The following is a 19,451-nucleotide window of genomic DNA, read 5'->3' on the forward strand; positions in this document are numbered from 1 at the left end:
CGGTGTGGCATTAAAGTGAAACAACGAAGCAAAATATTGTCAATGAAAAATCCAACTATTTCTCGTACGGTTTTTATCATCGACGCATGAAAGTTTATCGAATATCCTTCGAAATTATTGCTGCTTCCTCGGTGTTGCGACGATATAGAATAAATTACCATATAAATAGGGTTCGGTGTTACATCGTATTTCCTTGTAGAAACAGCGCGGCGCGGCGTCCTCCGGCGTTCGTTAATCCGACCGGCTGCTCAGAAATACCATCGGCAGGGAAAGCTCTTAATGTTCTATTCTTACATCTCGCGGCATCTCCGGGGCCAACGCGGCTTGATAGCCTTCCTCCAAGAAGATTTTAATTAAGCCCGCCCTTCCAATGTTTCGTCTGATTGGATGAGCTAATCCCGTTCCGTAGAAAATTTAGGGTGTCCCTTCTAGAAAGAGACTCAACCCTGCTCTCATGGCCGTTAACATTTTTTCGCGGCCTACTAAGAAAATTATAATGATTTATCGACCGATAAATAAAATCCACCCTTCCCCGGGCAAACCTCTGACATTCATCTTGTCGTTGACGTCGCCGCGTTTCTCTTGGACAATTCTGGTATTTTTAACGGACGCGTGCCTCCGCTTCGATTTCATTTTTTCCCCTCCCCCCTTTCCCTTTTTCTTTACTTTCGATTTTCACCTCGAAACTTTTTTACACCGCTCTAAATCCACCGTTACTCACAGCAAAGTGTCTAAAACAAGTAACACGTTACTAAGACGTTTTCCAGGGACGGAATAATTGTAGATCTCCCGAACTTAAAAACATCCTGCCGGTGCCCCTGATATTTTTCGGCCGGAGAACACACGCAATATAGATGTCTTCCTTTTTGACAGAGCTGTATTTTTCTGTAGTAGAACGACCCCTGAAAAAAAAACAGCTTGTTCGACGATGAGTTTTCCGAATGATGAGTCTCGGTCGGCATTTTTGTCCATCATCATGGAGGCGCTGTCGGGTCTCGGTGGGAGGGAAAGTTTCTGACCAAGTGGAGGGGATGAAAGGAAAGTAGCACGTCAGGGGATGACATCTAAATCTTCCTTTTCGTTTCACGCTGACTGCCCGCCCTTTTGCTGGCTACGCTCCTAGTCGAAACTCCCTTTCTGCTTGTTCTGCCTCCTCGAGGGGGTGGGTTCTTTTGGTACATTCGCTGGCAAAATCTTCCGGCTATCCTTCGGTATAGTATAGCAAACTTTTATAGCAAAACGCGTTGTTTTATTTTTTTATAATTCAGCCACAGCTTTATTTTATTTTATTAGGTTATTTTATGTATGGAGGTATTAGGTTGTTTTATGTATGTTTATTTTATTATGTTATTTTATTAGGTTGTCCGAAAAGTGTTTTTCTTTTACACATACGTCTTTAAAAGATATAATTCGCTAAAATAATATAAAATGAAAAATGTTATTATTTTGTAAAACGAAAGCAACTTTTCGGATGACCTAATCTTTGTATTAGTGTATTATGAGACATTAAAATGTAATGGCAAAGTATTTGCTCAGTCTAGTTACATGCAATATGTTTTTCCGTGACTCATACTGAAAATATATTATACTCTGTCATATACATATCTAATATAAGACTTGTGAGTTCGTATCTACCGATATTTAAATAACCGTAACTGGAATAGAGTGATAACAATAATTATACACGTACGTGTATTTCGATTTCGCACAGGCCGACCTTAATTTTCACAAAATTATCTATAATAATAGTAATTACGTTGCATATAATATTTGGATCTCGATAAAAGTTAACAGTAACTTTGACAAAATTATCTACGTGTCCTTAGTAATTACAAACGAATGAAAAATGAAAATCATGCTGATGTCAGTTCTCTAATTTTTCCTATTAAACTCGGTTATCGAGAAATTTTTAAGTAAATTCTTAAATCTTATTTTTATCAGATAACGAACATCTTTGTCATACGAGCAATCGCAAAATAAGACATCTAGTATGATATTCGTCTTCAAGGTCAAAATAAAACACACTTTGCCATAGTACGGTTCCATGTCCTAGAACCACCTAAGGAAAATAAAATTCTTCCGTCGGTTCCGTAATCTGCTAGCATCTCATTGCGAAATGGGAATAAAGGAAATTCGCAATGAGAGAGAAAGCAAGAGGGAGAAGTTCATTGTCAATGGTTTTCCGGCGGGTCCCAGGGCCGACGTCGTTTCACGCAAACCAGAGCGCGGCCCGTCGGCGCATTTATATTTTTATGGCGGTGAAAGTTGGTTCGGGGGTCGCGACCGTGAAGGCATTTCACGTCCCTAAGTTTCGTTGCCGTTGGAAAAACGAGGACAATAACGAAGAGACTGGAGCGAGTTTCACTTTTGCCCCCGCCAACTATAAGCTCGGCTAAGAAAAATCTGCAAAAGGAGGAAACCAAAAGAGAGTCTTTGTCACTTTTCTGCGCCTGAACCAGTTTCTCCGTATCTTTCAGCGCGATCCCTCGATTCTCAGTCGGAGAAAACATGGAGATGTTCACTTTGTAATCACCGCGCGTCTTTCATCTCCTCGAGTGAATAAATTTCTCAAAATTCTGGAAATTCGATTGTTTGATAAAAGAATTGGGGGGAAAAAAGGTAAGAATAATAATTAACGATGAAATTGCGTGAAACGTATAGCGGAGAAAGAACGGTGACTGGGTTTGCTTAATATGCGATAGGGTGGTGAATTAGAGAATATACGTGTCTGATGAAAGATCGTAGAGATTTCGCGGTTAAACACAAGAGGATGAAGAATAGCCAGCGGTACTTTCAGCGACGCGTTCGTAAATTTCGCACTGGTATTCCGTGGTAATCCATCCTCGTTTCTCGGATTTCACGTAAACAGATCGCTTCGAGTTTTACGATTGTTTCGACCTTTCGAATCGTCTTGACGGTGTCGATTTCGCTTCTGTTTACATTTCTACGATACCCAGTCCCGTTTCAAACCGTCCAACGGCTACAAAACCGCGATATCGCACCCTAAATTATGAATTTATAATCGAACCTTTCTACCACTAATGCATACATTTTTATTATGCGATTGTTTGCCAATGTAAACTTTCTGACATTTTAAACTTTGCCAATGTAAAATGTAAAGAGAGAACAGAAAAATAAAGCGAACCACGGAGATTTAACACTTAAGCCAGTCCAACTGCTAAATCATTGACTCGTAATTCAATCCTATCTCTATCCACGCAGAATTTGATTATATTTTTCTCTACGGGTACAAACTTTTTTAAACAAACTATCGACGATTGGTCAATCAAAAAAGGAAAAAAAGGAGAATAGCGGAGAAAAACGAGGTGATCGCGGGGGTAGAATGGCGAAACACGTCGAGGCCGCGAGTTTCCACGTAACGCGCCGCCTATTCTACGAAATCGTGCACGTGTGCAACGCCGGATTCAGCTGCCTCGTTCGGTTCACGAATGAATTATCGCCCGTATGGGTTGGGCTCTTTCATTTCCAGTCCACGCGGTAGCTCCGTCCTTTCCTCCCTGTTTGCGCCGGCTTCCCCTTCGCTGGCCCTCTCTTTCCGCCGTATCGGTCGAGCCTGCCGTCAGCAACGCTTTTTCCCATCCCTCCGCGATTCAACCTCGCTTCACCACGCTCTCTCTCCCCTTTCTTTTTCCATTTCCAGCGGAAAGATACCGTACCCCCTTTTCTCTCTCCCCTTTTCACCGTCTATCCTCAACCGTTTTTATAGACTACAACAGCGTTTTCGCTAAATATCGAATCTGCTTCATTTCACTTTATTCGCCGAGTTCATTTATTTTAAATGGAGTAATTCAGTTCGGTCAGATTTGAATTTTTTTTTTAGCTCGTAAAATTGATATCGAAGCAATTTATGGCGATTTAAAATACGATGGAGTTGACTTAGGATTTGACGAATTTGTTTACCGGATGTTTGTTGGAGAGTTTGAGAAATGGTGACTGGAAATTTTGCAGAATATCCTGCTGGAGTGCAGACTCGCAGACTGCGAACCTCTTTAGAGAGGACAAGACACCCGTCGCAGCAGCTGCTCCTTTCCTCAGAGCTGCGCGTTTCCAAACTATATGCAGGCAACGACTGCCTTCCATTTTTGTTACGAAATCGATACAAACGATTCTTCGGGTATTTTCAGTCGAATGGAAATTTTCGAATTTTCCGATTACTCAACAGATACATAAGGAAGTAATATTTGAAGCTGTAGTATTTAAAAGTTGGTGCAAAAATGGCAGAAATATCCGAGGAGGGATTGTACAAATTACAGAAATTTAATATTAAATACACTATTTTAATACAACTAATAATTTGGAAATGTTTTGAAAATCGTGTAATTTCGTTGTATTATACCGTGACGCCATCGAGGAAAATAAATGGTAAAGGTTGTAGTAATGGCTGACGTGTTTCTGGATGCAATTGAGTGGTTGTTTTCCCCCACCGTAGCCAGAGGGTCAGAGAAACGAGGAACGAATCAAAGGGAGAACGCAATCAATCGAATGTTTTCCTTCAGAACGTTCGCTTACAAACGTGACGGGGAGGAAACGCGAGACGAGGGTAAATTGAAATTCCGTGACACGGAAAGAACTTTGATTGGACGAGGGACAACCCCTGCGAGATGTCCAGCAACAGAAACGATCTCATCTTAGATGAAACCCCTACTTTTCTTATTTTTCTTCTTCCTATTTCTTTTCTTTACTATCATTTTCCTCCAAATCTGCCTATTTTTCTCTGTCTCCATTAAAGCAAAATATATAATTTTTCTGTAAATTGACCTTAATCTAGGAATTGATTTATGTAGTACATAACTAAATGCCTCTATTAGGTTTGGATATACACTACAAGCCATAAGTACAGACACACTTACTCGTTACATTTATTGCAAAACTACCAATCTTTATTTTATACATTACATTATACATTATTTTTATATGGTATTTTACATTATATATAATAACCCCTGCAAGATGTCCAGCAACAGAAACAATCTCATCTTAGATGAAACCCCTACTTTTCCTATTTTTCTTCTTCCTATTTCTTTTCTTTACTATCATTTTCCTCCATATCTTCCTATTCTCCTCAGTCTTCATTAAAGCAAAATATATAATTTTTCTGTAAATTGATTTTAATTTAGGAATTGATTTATGTAATACATAACTAAATGCCTCTATTAGGTTTGGATATACACTACAAGCCATAAGTACAGACACACTTACTCGTTACATTTATTGCAAAACTACCAATCTTTATTTTATACATTACATTATACATTATTTTTGTATGGTATTTTACATTATATACAACACTTGTGAGATGTCCAGCAACAGAAACAATCTCATCTTAGATGAAACCCTTACTTTTCCTATTTTTCTTCTTTCTATTTCTTTTCTTTACTATCATTTTCCTCCAAATCTTCCTATTCTCCTCAGTCTTCATTAACGCAAAATATATAATTTTTCTGTAAATTGATTTTAATTTAGGAATTGATTTATGTAATACATAACTAAATGCCTCTATTAGGTTTGGATATACACTACAAGCCATAAGTACAGACACACTTACTCGTTACATTTATTGCAAAACTACTAATCTTTATTTTATACATTACATTATACATTATTTTTATATGGTACTTTACGTTATATATAATAAACCTTGCGAGATGTCCAGCAACAGAAACAATCTCATCTTAGATGAAACCCTTACTTTTCCTATTTTTCTTCTTTCTATTTATTTTCTTTACTATCATTTTCCTCCAAATCTTCCTATTCTCCTCAGTCTTCATTAAAACAAAATATATAATTTTTCTGTAAATTGATTTTAATTTAGGAATTGATTTATGTAATACATAACTAAATGCCTCTATTAGGTTTGGATATACACTACAAGCCATAAGTACAGACACACTTACTCGTTACATTTATTGCAAAACTACCAATCTTTATTTTATACATTACATTATACATTATTTTTATATGGTATTTTACATTATATACAACACTTGTGAGATGTCCAGCAACAGAAACAATCTCATGTTAGATGAAACCCCTACTTTTCCTATTTTTCTTCTTCCTATTTCTTTTCTTTACTATCATTTTCCTCCAAATCTTCCTATTCTCCTCAGTCTTCATTAACGCAAAATATATAATTTTTCTGTAAATTGATTTTAATTTAGGAATTGATTTATGTAATACATAACTAAATGCCTCTATTAGGTTTGGATATACACTACAAGCCATAAGTACAGACACACTTACTCGTCACATTTATTGCAAAACTACCAATCTTTATTTTATACATTACATTATACATTATTTTTGTATGGTATTTTACATTATATATAACCCTTATGGTATTTTACATTATATATAACCCTTGCGAGATGTCCAGCAACAGAAACAATCTCATGTTAGATGAAACCCCTACTTTTCCTATTTTTCTTCTTCCTATTTTTCTCTGTCTCCATTAAAGCAAAATATATAATTTTTCTGTAAATTGATTTTAATTTAGGAATTGATTTATGTAGTACATAACTAAATGCCTCTATTAGGTTTGAATATACACTACAAGCCATAAGTGCAAACACACTTACTCGTTACATTTATTGCAAAACTACTAATCTTTATTTTACACGGTATTTTACAATATGCACAATATTATATCATTAATATTATTATACAATACACGCGATGGGAATGAAGTAACAAGTTCATGGCAAAACAATATTTATAAACGGGTCAAAGTTGACGATGAAATAAAAAATTTGCACGAAATATCAGCAGACGTAACACTTATGACCTTCAGTGTAGATGTACCTATAATTATCTTAAAAAAAAAAAAAACCATAACTCAATCTACCCATTTCAATACAAAAAACCACGAACGAAAATACAAACGATGTAGACAAAAGGAAAGTAAAAAGAAGAAAGCACTGAACAAATTCTAGTAAAGTAACAAGGGTGACACCCCTTTCTAGAAGGGGGTTAGAAATTTAATCGCGGAGAAAAGGGAAGAGTAATGGCGGGTAGAAGCGGGGATGGCGTCGAATTGAATGTTTTCGTTTTGAGGTGCGCTTTGGCCGGTCGATCGAAGCGGAAGAGTTCCTCGAAGAGGGTAAATTGGAATTCCGCGACGCGAAGAGTAGCTCGGTTAGCTCACCGGGCCAAACAGGGGGTCAGTGGGGTGAGGACGAGGGCAGGAAACCGGAGAAAACGAGTATATGCGGAGGAGTAGAGGAGAAGAGAGAGCACGAAGGAACGAGAGAGGTACCCAAGGAATATTTACTGCCATCTTCTCTACCACTTACCCACAGATTCCCTGCCTGAACTTGTAAACACCTCTTAACTATATAGAGATAGTATCTCGGTTTCCCTTCTCGTGTAACCTAAGCAGTTACGCGGTTGTTATAGTCGAAAGATTATTAATTAGATCGTCCCGTGATTACACACGAATTTCCTTTTATCTCTGTTCCCTATTTCCTCTGCGTTTCTTCGTTGCTCTTTTATTTTCCTTCAATTTGTAATTCCCCTACATGGAAATGAATTTCCTATAGAAACGCAAGGATGCTCTCTGTCTCTCGATTTCTGCATTTCCATCGCTATCCTACACTCCGATGCCGAGAGGTTTAATTGATTCGAACCGCCGCGACTATCGGATTATTAATTGCGCTGTTAATCGGGCACGACGGTAATTAAGCTGTCGACGATTCAGTTTTATGATGCCACGCGGCTCATGCGCCATGCGTTTGCCTTTCGCGGCTCCCTAGCCATCGCAGCTTCCTTCCTGACCATTGTCGAACGCGTAAAAGACCTTCGATTCCATGCTGATTTATAGCTTGCACGAACGTTGGAAATTTCTTTAGTTGTTTTGGCAAATATTCCAACCCAAAAAAGCATTTCTATATTTAGCGTGTGGGACGAGAAATGTGTTTAGTTTTTGCGATCACGAACGTAACGATAATCAAAGACGGATGCCAAACATATCGATGATTTACGATGACAGATGTCTTCCAGGAAACTCCACGTTCATTAACATTAAGAACGCGGGCGATAAGCAACAAGAATTACGTCGAAGTGGTGTTAACGAGCTCTTGGCAAGTCGAAATTCCTCGATGTTTAATGATGGCGATTAAACATCGGCCTCGCAACGAAAGTAAAATTCGCGATAGGACGGAAACGAGAGGGACACGCGGAAGCGGCAAAACCGGCGGCAGCATTGCCGCGATAATTGTTCGAATTCAATGAAATTGCCACGCGCTTCCGACCGGCCTGTTTTTCGATCGATTCGCGCGCAGCCTCGTTTCGCGTCTGTCGACGCCGGGCCCCTTGTCGATCGGTTCACCTGAATAAACCAGTCGGATATTTGTCGAATGACTGAATCAATATTTGTCGCTAAAGTAGCAGAAGAAGTTTTATACGGGACGTCCTTGCGATTCGCGAGATATGCTATTTTATCGAAGTGTACGTTTGTACATCGTTGCTAATCTGTTAATGCCACAAGTTTCTCTAATCACAGAATCGGAAGTTAAGAGACAAATCAGTTTCAAGTAGGTCGGTTTTAATCCTTGCGCGTGTAAATATCCTACATTTTATTTCCAATGGAGATATTTTCGAATAAAATAATGTAATAGGGGGCCACTAAATAAAGAAATTACGATACCCAAGATCATCCCTGGTTAATAGTTTTAGGTTAGGTTTTAATATCTTTTGTATTTAAACAATTGTACGTTTCTATAGAATTCTTGAATATTCCATGTCATAAAAAGTGCGAAAAATGTTTTCAGAACGAAGCGTACATTTTTTTGGATACTTGAAAGTTCATATATTTTTTGAGAATAATTTTTCCTAAATTAAGAAAATATTAGAATTTTTAATTATTTGTTTTTTTTTTCTCTCTCTTTAAGAAAAACGCGGAAATAGAGTGATTTCGTCGGTTTTCCGTTCAATCGAGCGAGACACGATCGGCACCGATGTCAACACGGAAATCCTCAGCTTCTATTTTATTCACGACGAGAGAGAGTCAAAGCGAAGAACGTTGTTCGGCTACGTGTGTTGAAAGCGGAAACGCGGAAGGGACTGGAGGATCCGCGGAGACGATGCTCGACACGCAGTGCACACGTGCATACGTATAGCGTTGTATTTCATTCTTCGTTCGCGTAAGAAACATCGACCGATGGACTGTACTTGATTATTATTATTATAAATCACCTATAATTTCCTGCTCGTTTGAAAATGACGAACGAACCGTAGAATGAAATTGGAAATTGAATAGGAAACGAAGAATACGTAAAATTCTAATTCTAATTCTTCCAATTTTAATATGTAACGATGAGCATATTTCTAACCAGAATGAAGACTGTTCTCCTAACGTTATGTTTCTTCAAACTGAATATCACTCGCGTGTTCAAACTGACGCGAGGATTTTATAAAAAAAACCATTTGCCTCCGCACAACCGTTACGTTTCACACGACCGTCCAATAGCGTGAACCATTCAATCTCATATCTCTTTCCAGCCAAACGTTCTTCGAAAAAAAAGTGGCCAGAAAAACAGAGCTGAGCCACTGCTAAAAAATCGGGGACGAGTAACGTGTATTTCGTTCCTCTGTCTCAATCCAAGCAATTTCCATTCGGAAAACCGAGCGTTTTCCTTTGAACGACAAGAAAAAGAGGGGAAAAAAAGCGACAGTGCTCACGGCTTGTAGCCCGAAAGGCAAGAAATCGAAGCCCTGAAACAACGAGAGAGCCGATGCGCCCTCGTAGCTTGTGCAGAGACGCCGGAGACGCGGAGATGTAGAACGAGAGAGACAAATAGAAGGAGACGGTGAAACCCACTAAATCAATACTCTGCCATCGCTCCAACTCTAGCTCATCCCCTCGTGCCCCCTTAGCTGCCAGAGTACCTCTCTCTCTCTCTCTCTGCCTCCTTCTCTCTTTCTCTCTCTGGCGTTCTCCGCTCCTCCTTCGGCGTCGTTCCGTTCGTGGCATGCCACCCTTCGTTCCACCCCCGTCACGCTCTCCGGCCCAAAACTTCTCTCCGGTTACTCCCGCAGAGAGTTTGCCTGTGTCGGGGTTGAATTTCCCCCTCGCGCGTCTAACTACAGCTCGCGAGACGTCCACGATCAGCCACGAGGAAACGAGCTTCCTACCGGCCGTCTTTCGCGATACTCCACCGTGTTTCCTCGCTTCACGGTGGGCTCGGTCTTCCGGCTTCCACGGACCGACAGAGCGTGTCCAGCACTTCGCTGTAGGTTCGATTCCAGGATGCGGCCGGTGTCGACTCGCTACTTGGAACTCGTACTTGCTGTTCTATTCTTGGGGGTATGCTCCGAATGCCTGATGAAGAATTCGTTGCGTGGCCGTTCTGGATTGTAGCCTTTGGTATATGCTCGATGCTCCACCGCTTCTGTCGGGTTTGTTGTTTCAAAAGACGAGGCATTGTTTGGCTTGGTGGAAGGGAGATGTATTATCTTGGCCACTGTTTTTAGCTACCTAAAATTACGTTCCTCCGTCTTTAGGCTATGTTTCGGGACAATGGACGCGTAAAAAGTCTCGAACGATCGCGATAAATCATTTGAAGTGCCTGTCGAATTCTTTGTCTCTTCGATTTTGTTCCTACGTGTACCGCGGTTCTTATACAAAAAAGGAAGTCGCCAGTTGGATAATCGTCCGCCGTTCTAAAAGTCGAATCGTAAAAAAACCTAGCATCGAGTTTCGAGCCTCCGCGTAAGGCTACGAGGATCAAAAGGACACGAGTATACCCGAACATGGTCCATACGGATATCACGCGATACATCAGCGAACTGGGTCACGTAGATCTGCTGGCACACGCTCACGCAAGCGTCCACCATTTGCGGACCACTACCGAACCTATCTACGATCGTGAGATACGACTGGCCTGCGAAGAAGTAGGAGGAAGAGGTCACTGATTGCCGAAGGGGACCGCTTCAGTGCGTGTCTGCGCGACCGAGTGTTAGTCGACGATCTGGCTAAGCTCGTTGGCCCTCTTTCTTTTATCCCTTTTCCTTCTTTTTTCTTTCTCTTTCTCTCTCTCTCTTTCTCTCTTTCTCTGCCTATCACCGTACGATCGTCGTGTAACTCGACGAATGAACAGTCAGCTGCCGTTTTGACGGTCACCGGGCTACCGACGCCATTTGCGTTGCGGTAATCTCTCTGGCGTCGGGGTCGAGCTGCTACAAGTTTATTTATCGAGTTACTCGACGAGCAGTTTATGTTTTGTTCATTAGCAGGGCTACGAGCCATTTTTTCCCCGCGTGTTATCGTTCTCTGTGGTTTTTATTACGCTGGCGAAATCCTCAATGAACGGCAGGCATTTTTTTGTTCTGAATAAATAAATTAAGCAAGGAAGAAAATGCAAGATGTAGTTGTAAAAAATTGCTAGAAACCGAAGGTTACTTTTCCAGCACTGAATATGTAAATGAAATCAAATTTATCGTAGAATTTCATTTATCCAAATCCGTGGAGTTTAGTCGTATGACATAACACGAATATGATTCATGTAGGTATCTGTAGTTTATGTAGCAGAAGTTTCTAATAGAACCTATCGAAATCGTGTACAGAATCATTCAAATTCCGTCACTGAAGTTCGCACAATGGAAATTCGTTGATTCCTCTCATTTATGATTTTTCCTTCGTGCAATAGAAATTCACATTCAGACAAATTCACATAATAGACAGGAGTGCACTAAAATTGAATTTCCAACAAACGAACTTTTACTCTACTTCGCAATTCCATTTTAAGATTCTCATCCCATTAATCCTGCTGTCTATTTATCCCGTCGCTGGAAATAATCCGAAGGAATCAACATTCCTGGGGCATCGATCTGAAACATTTAGCAAAGGCGACATCCCTGAAGCCGGAGTACGTGCGCAGCACCGATTAAAAGTCTGGATTAGCGGCTGAAAAAGAAGGGAACCGCGGCAGTCTGGCAGCTTCTTAAAGGGAGCATCGTCGTCCTCCCGGCGAGTCCAATTACACGGGCAGCGGCTTCTGCTTTGTTTCACGGCCGTTGCCCGTTGTCCGATGTCTCTCTCCCTCTTTCTCCTTCCACCCAGCATTCTCGTTCCCTCGTTCTCGTGGTCTCGTTGCGGATCGCGGTCGTACACGGTGCAACTTCCGTTGGCAGCCAGCGTTGCGATTCCGCGACTGCCACCTAGCGCTCCGCAACTTAGCATCCCGTTAATTTCTCGCGATCCGCGCTGCGATTACGCGCCGCCGAAAATTTAGCGCTTTTGAACCGCCCTTTAAATCTTCGCGCGCTCTCCTCTTCGTCTGCGGTTAGCCGGGCCGGAAATAGCGTGGCCGCCACCGTGTTAGCACCGCCTAATACGCTCTTCGCGGCCCACTTATTTATTAGCCGCATTAACTCGATCCTGTTGAAACCGTCCCTACTGCTAATTAAAAGTGATCGTTCGTCGATTTGCTCGAGTCAATCACGAGACGATGGCTTCTTCTGTTTCTTTTGTGCTGGCTGACAAAGAAGGGCGTGTCATCTTAAATATGGCGCTGGGCTTGGTGATGTTTCGCCGTAAATTTCATTGGAAGGTCACGGAACGTTGTTACTCGAAGGCTACCGATCGTGATTGATTAATTAACAGATGGACGTTCTTGTTTCTCCTCTACTGCCACTCTTCGTCCCGAGACAATTCATTTTGGTTCGATCAATAAGAAAGATGAAGGTACTTGTAGTCTATTTTCAACGTATCTTACCAATCGCATGGAAGGACAGAAGAATATTTATATTTTGTAACAAAAATTCACTCGGTTTATTTCCCAGCGAACAATACGTTCTTCGTTGAAACCGTTTGACAAAACACGCGACAATAATATCGAACCACCAAGTACATGGTAATTCTATTCAAATTGGAAATATCAAATGTCGAATCCATCACGAGCATATGTACACGTCACGAGATCCGCTCATTCCTTGCAGCGCAGCGCAGCAAACTTCAAAGCAGAACACCACTGTTCCGGAGGTGTTCACGGTTTTCAATTAGGCGCAGCCAAGGATACGCTTTCTTGTGGCTGTAACTTGTGGGCGCAGTCACGCATTTGACGATCAATTAACGGAACGCCGCGTGCAAGGCGATAGAAAGAGAGAGATAGATAAGACTTTAGTTTCCTAAACAAGTAATTAACAGTTGCGATACGTGATGTAACCGAGTGCGTGCAGTAATAGCCCAGAGAAATTTCGCCGAACCCGGTGCTACCAGCACATGTCGATTAATATTTATAACGCGATGCACTCTTTAATAACGCATTCCGCGTACGCTGTCCTTCTTATCTCGCGATATCTTTGCAATTAATTGCCGCCTGGCAAACCGCTCGCCACTAATTAATCAAAATCTTCTCTTCTAACTGTTGCAGGTAAGAGCGCTTTGACGTTTCTCCTACGCGAACGCGTCGTTCACGGTGATGCCGGTAAGTGTTGATTCCCTCTCGAGCGTGATACAACGACGATGTACATCTGGTAATTAGAAACGCCTTGGCACACGGGAATTTTCCTATCAACCGTGTGCCAACGGTTCGTCGCGCTTTGCGGAGGAAACGATCGCGTTTCGCAGCGCAATTTTACGCCTCGTACCTCGATCACATCGAGTATACGCAACCGACGTTATGTTGTAAAGTTATTAGGGACGTTATTAGCAGGAATCTCGGTATTTTGCTTCTAACGGCACCAACGCTGGCTGGCTTCGGTGTTTCTATTAACGTACTGTTTGTCGTTAGCCAACGTTCATTCAATAGCAGCAAGTATGGCTGTTTCGTGTCATAAAGTCACGTTTCCATGCATACGTGTGTCTTGTAAGACGATATATGTGAACGAGACGTGCGATGGTGGTTCTTCGGTAGACGAGACTGCAGGTTTAATCCTTTTCGCAAGGTGTCTATGTTGTTTGACGAATAAATTGATATTAGAAGTTCTTTTCTCCTGATATTTCTCTTAAATATGCTTCAGTTATTTTAAAAACAACAATCGTTTTAAACCTATCATCGAAATACGGTTATTCTCGTTTGAAATCCAGAAACTTGGAAACAATTGTATCTGTTAGTGAAATATAATCTTCCAATTGATATGACTATTTTACAAAAGTCACGTTTTCATGCATAGGTGTGTCCTTGTAAGACGATACATGAGAAACACGAGCGATGGTGGTTCTTCGGTAGGCGAAACTGCAGGTTTACTCTTTTTTGCAAGGTGTTGTCACACGCTCAAGAAGGCCACACGCTCAGAAACTGTAATACGATAGCCTAAACATTCTGCATGCCACAGCCATCAAAACAATAAGCAAACAGTAACGGAATAGCTGCCTCTGATATACACCAGAGGGACTAAAACCTCAGTATAAAAACCCTCCCAAATAAGCGCTCGGGATCAGTCTGTTGTAACACTTTGGACCGTCACTTTGTTGGATTTGTATAATAAATTCTATTACCATATACAAAGTTCAATTTCTTCACCTTATTTGTGAAACGTTCGAACTGCGACGCGAGGAGATCACAGGCGATCTATCATTTTCGTAAATAATTTCTTGTGTATCCTACGTGACAGTGTCTATGTCGTTTGACGAGTAAATTGATATTAGAAGTTCCTTCCTCCTGATATTTCTCTTAAATACGCTTCAGTTATTTTAAAAACAGCCATCTTTTTAAACCGACCATCGAAATACGGTTATTCCCGTTTGAAATGCAGAAACTTGGAAACAGTTGTACTCGTTAGTGAAATATAATCTTCGAACTGATGTGACTACTTTTCATAAGTTACGTTTACATGCATAGGTGTGTCCTTGTAAGACGATATATGTGAAACACGTGCGATGGTGGTTCTTCGGTAGGCGAGACTGCAGGTTTAGTCTTTTTTGCAAAGTGTCTATGGTGTTTGACGAGTAAATTGATATTAGAAGTTCCTTTCTCCTGATATTTCTCTTAAATACGCCTCAGTTATTTTAAAAACAGCCATCTTTTTAAACCGATCATCGAAATACGGTTATTCCCGTTTGAAATCCAGAAACTTGGAAACCACAGTACTTGTTAGTGAAATATAATCTCCGAACTGATGTGACTACTTTTCAAAATAACCCATCTGAACTTTCCGCATCGGCCAAGCAAACAGAAATAAAACATTTCTAGTGTTTGTAGGTTAAACGTCATTCGTACGATATTATAACAAAAATTCAAGGTAATCGTTTAAAAAAGATAGGTTCAAACGTAAACAATGAATATAAACATGAGAATGACAACTCTAAAGCTCACTATAATTCTCCTAAAAAATTACTGCAAACCTAACCTACAATTCTGCAACTTTTCACGAACAAAGCTCAACAAGCTGGAAATTATCAGTTTCCATTCAATCAGCATTGCACGCAGGTGAATCGAGCATGGTTTCATCGACGCTCGGATGTACGTCGATGGCGTGCTCGCTTATTTATATCATTTGCTGCCTGGCAGGGCGTTACGGATAGGGCGAGTATCCACGCGTTCTGTCGGCGATACGCCGGCACTGGTCGCTCGATAACTTCACGATGGCCGCGAAAAGATTGACGGCCGGATCCGTCGATGAGTTGGCGCGGACCGAACACGGATTTTCTGCGATTTTCCGCGCGATCCTCGCGCTCGTAGGCCGTGCACGTCTCGCCGAGGTTCCAGAGACTCGCATTCAATTCGATTCGCGTACGCCTTCTCGTGGCACGTGGTGCGTCGGCCGAGCCGATCGCTCCACACTCCACACCGTTTTCCATTTCGAATCTCTCGTTTCGCTCGTATTTTCACGAGTCCAGCGCGTCCGAAAGCTCGTTTCGATGGAGTAACACTGGTTTTTTTGAAATAGCTTGTACATACATCGAAGTTTCAGAGGCAATATTTTACGAAGCTGGACTGGCCGGAATTTGCCAGTTTTTAAAAACACGCCGGCCAACCGCGGCGTGTACAGGGTGGTTTTTAGAAGGGGAAACGATTATGTGGGTGGAGCGGTGGGAAAGTCGATGTTTTCTATTTTTCCCTGATACGAATTGTATAGTCGGAGATAACGTCTATAGCGGATAAACCGAATGAAAGATGGAATTGATACGGGCGAAATATCGGCCGCGGACCGAAGTAAATTAATCGATTAACCTTCGCGTTTCAACCAACGTTCCACTGAAAACTGCCCGACAGATCGATCAGTTTCTATTTGCATAACGAAAACAAATGGCAGCAAAGCGTTCGTCAAATATGTATATTCCAGAAAGAAACATTACGTAATTGTCTTCTTTAAAAAACGTACACCAAGTATTGGCGAAATCTGATTCTTCGACAAACCAGCGCATAAATAAAAGTTTCGAATGCTACACGCCCTCTGGTACGCATCCGTCGTTCGTTTCTTAGGCGTTCCGTTTCCTCATCGACTCTCCAATTTATTTGATCCGGTTGGAAAGGAATACGGGTAACGACTGGTGGAATACGGGCGATCAAATGTTATCGAGCGTACGCGTCCCTTTGTTGACGCAGAAAGAAGCAGCGTGACAGCGGTTCGCAACCCTCGATCCTTCCATAATCGAATCGAGGGAGGGACGTATATAGCAAACGAGCGAGTGAAAAGCAGCAACGATAGGATACGATTCATCGGCAGAGCAGAGGAGATTCTCTGTTCGCGGGAGAAAGTGTAAAACAGACGAGGAAGACGAGGAAGCAAAGCGGAGAAAGAGAGCGAGCAAGCGTGACGAAGACAAAGAGAAAAGGAAGAAGAGGGAGGGCTGGATATACGCAACCACCGTCGTGTTGGATCACGGGGGCGTAGAGAGAGGAGCGAGAGAAGGAGATCGGCGGACGCGGGTGTACAGGGGCAGAGATAGAAGAAGAGAGAGAGAGAGAGAGAGAGAGACATAGACGAAGAGCGTAGCTCAACGCATGTGCACAGGGCGCCTCGCGTCGCGGCGCTCTGGTCCCGCCGGTCGGAGGCTGCGAAACCGAACGGCCGGAATTCGCGGACCAGAGTGGTCGCATCTCTCGGTTCAGATATACACGCGCAGCGCAAGCCCCAGGTCCGCGGTTTTCCATGAAAATCGAGGAACGCGCGGCCCACCCGACGCTGGCCAACGCAACTGTACCAGCTGAATCGCGCGTCGATCGTCGACGGAATAATGCCGCCGCGAGTATCGTTCCGTCATCGGTGACGAACAACGATCATTTCGAACCACACGTTCCACGATCGTTTCGCGACCACGGTGTGCACGTGCGACATGATCGCCCGGAGAAAGAACGTCCGCTGAATCCAGCCTATCGCTGGTGTGTCCAAGTCTCTACAGAGGGAAGTGCGTCCAGTTAACAGAGACGATCGTACGACGCTCTGAGGCAGCACACGGTGAAGTCATTGGAAGAGAGTTGACGCGGTGTGTCTACCACTTGGCGAACAGAAAATCTTTTATCTGTCGCGTCGCCGGCGGATGTTGTTACATCGACAGGCTTCGCGGATCCAAGCAGCTGCATTCGCCTCACAATCGAACACGAAATACGATCGAATGAACCAGTCGGGTTCATGACTCGCTAAGGCAATCGCTCGCTTATTTTTTATTGTTATTCATCGGCAGACGGCTTGGCTGTAGCTGGCACTCGCGATACGTTAAACGTTCCACGACTGTTTACTCGGTGGGATTTTATGCGAAACGTTGACACGAGTAGGTCGAGTGGTTTTTGCTAGTGTGCGGGCGTGAAAGACGTAAAGAAAAACACTGAGAAGTGACACGCGTATTTGAGAATACGGTACCGATCGCGGATTCTGTGAAACGGTGGTAGCGAACAGGCTCGTGTGAGAGAAGGGTGATGGTGATTGGACTCGAATGGTCGCTTCGCGTCGTAGAGCAGAGTAAGTTTCCACGAAGGACACATGTTTGGTGGACGGTGTCGCGTCGTTTCCACTCGAGGCCAAATAATTCGGTGCTGGCTGGCTCGGTGACTGTACGTGTTCACGTTCGGTCTGCCAGGACCACGACCACGAGCACGACTAGGGCCACGGGGCTGCCCGAGGAGGTGCCGGTGCGTGGAGGGAATAACCAGCCACGACGGAGCCCAGCGCCGGGGCACGGACAACAAGGCCCCCGGTGCAGGGAAGAAGCCAGGCAGAAGGGGAAACCGGGGCCAGCGTAGCAGCAACGGCCCTGAAACTACAGGGGAACCTAGCTACCCCCTTGCACAGGGGGGAAACCAGGAGGAGACCTCGCCGACGGAGGCGACGGAAAAAGAAGCGACGGAGGTGAGCGCGTTCGCTCCCATTCTTCCTCATTTTTCACCGCCATTCTTCCATTCTCCGTTTCTTTTCTCCTTCTCCTTGCTCGTCTTCTTCGTCAACGGGAACCGTAGCAATCCTTAGCGTGTTTTTATTCACAGTGTGCACGGTTGCACGTCGTCGAAACTGCCACCTCGACACGTGTAACTCGCACCGATGTTTGGAAACGAACGAGATTTCCTGGAGCTTTTTCGACCGGGATTGAGTCGTCGAGTCTCGTTTCTCGAGCGCAGATTTCACGATTCGTGGAAGTACGCGGATCGTGTCACGTGCACCGGCGAAAAACACACCGGTGCACCGGTTCTCGCGGCCTCCCTTCAGATATCGAGCGTGAACGCTAATAAAACGATGCGCAGCCAACTGAATTGCCGCAATAACGCGATGGAGATCCGGTTTCGCGAACATCGCCTGGCTTTTTACGAATTATCCAGCGGAGAATGCGACCGGTGTGGTCCTAAGAGGGAGAAATGCCGGCTGAAATTCCACGGCTGTCCGTCGGTCGAATCTCAACGAGCCTTCGATTCGAGACGGACGCGAAACCAGCGAGTTTCGAATCATGGATTTGTTTGCTCGAGAAACAGGCCGCACACGGAATTCGACGCTCGCGACAACAATGAGCGTCGCGCGTCTCGCTAAATATAATTCGCAGTTCTGATTCACCGGGAAACTAATTAATTTGGCCGGCCGTCTCCCGCAATTTATCGCTCTAACACTTCCAACCGTGTAATCCAGCCGCACGAATTGGACGCCTGCACGACGGCATTCTTACGTTTCACCGATTTTTCAAACAGAATCGTTTTTCTTAGAACGTGTCGAATGCTAATCGCGTGCCGCTAATATTTCAATTCCACTTGTTTTCCTATGCACTTGGCGAAGATTTCCGAATTTTCTTCTACGAATAATCTCAAATTTATTGTAAATTCTCAGTGTACCCTAATTAGATTCCCGTCATTAACTCTGAAGATTTCTTAATGCTATGTTAAAATTTAGAATATTATCGCTAATGTTAAAAATATAATTTTTTCTTCTTTAACGAATACAACGAAGGTTTAACGATATCCTCACTCTACTCAAGGACTTAATTATCGACTCTGTTAATTATTCGCGTGAAGTCGTTCTACGATGATGCGTCCAAATCTCTAAAACTCTCACTAATATTTAAAATACGATTT

At 42.9% G+C, this 19,451-nt stretch overlaps 1 protein-coding gene across 6 annotated transcripts in view; it reads left to right on the forward strand.

The window, feature by feature from the left end:
• LOC100631082 (homeotic protein antennapedia) overlaps positions 1-19,451 on the forward strand; it is a 159,233-nt gene that overhangs the window by 78,009 nt on the left and 61,773 nt on the right. The window contains exon 2 of one of the 6 annotated variants that reach the window (XM_012318236.3): positions 13,389-13,442. The exons of 4 other annotated variants lie outside the window; for them this stretch is intronic. The gene's annotated coding sequence lies outside the window, so the exon portion shown is untranslated. Of the gene's footprint in view, positions 1-13,388; positions 13,443-16,983; positions 18,247-19,451 lie in introns of those variants that run through there. One more of the 6 variants, XM_020867560.2, reaches the window with a different exon arrangement.

The sequence above is a fragment of the Bombus terrestris genome, chromosome 18 (genome assembly GCF_910591885.1).
Source record: "Bombus terrestris chromosome 18, iyBomTerr1.2, whole genome shotgun sequence".
NCBI classification, from domain to species: Eukaryota; Metazoa; Arthropoda; class Insecta; order Hymenoptera; family Apidae; genus Bombus; species Bombus terrestris.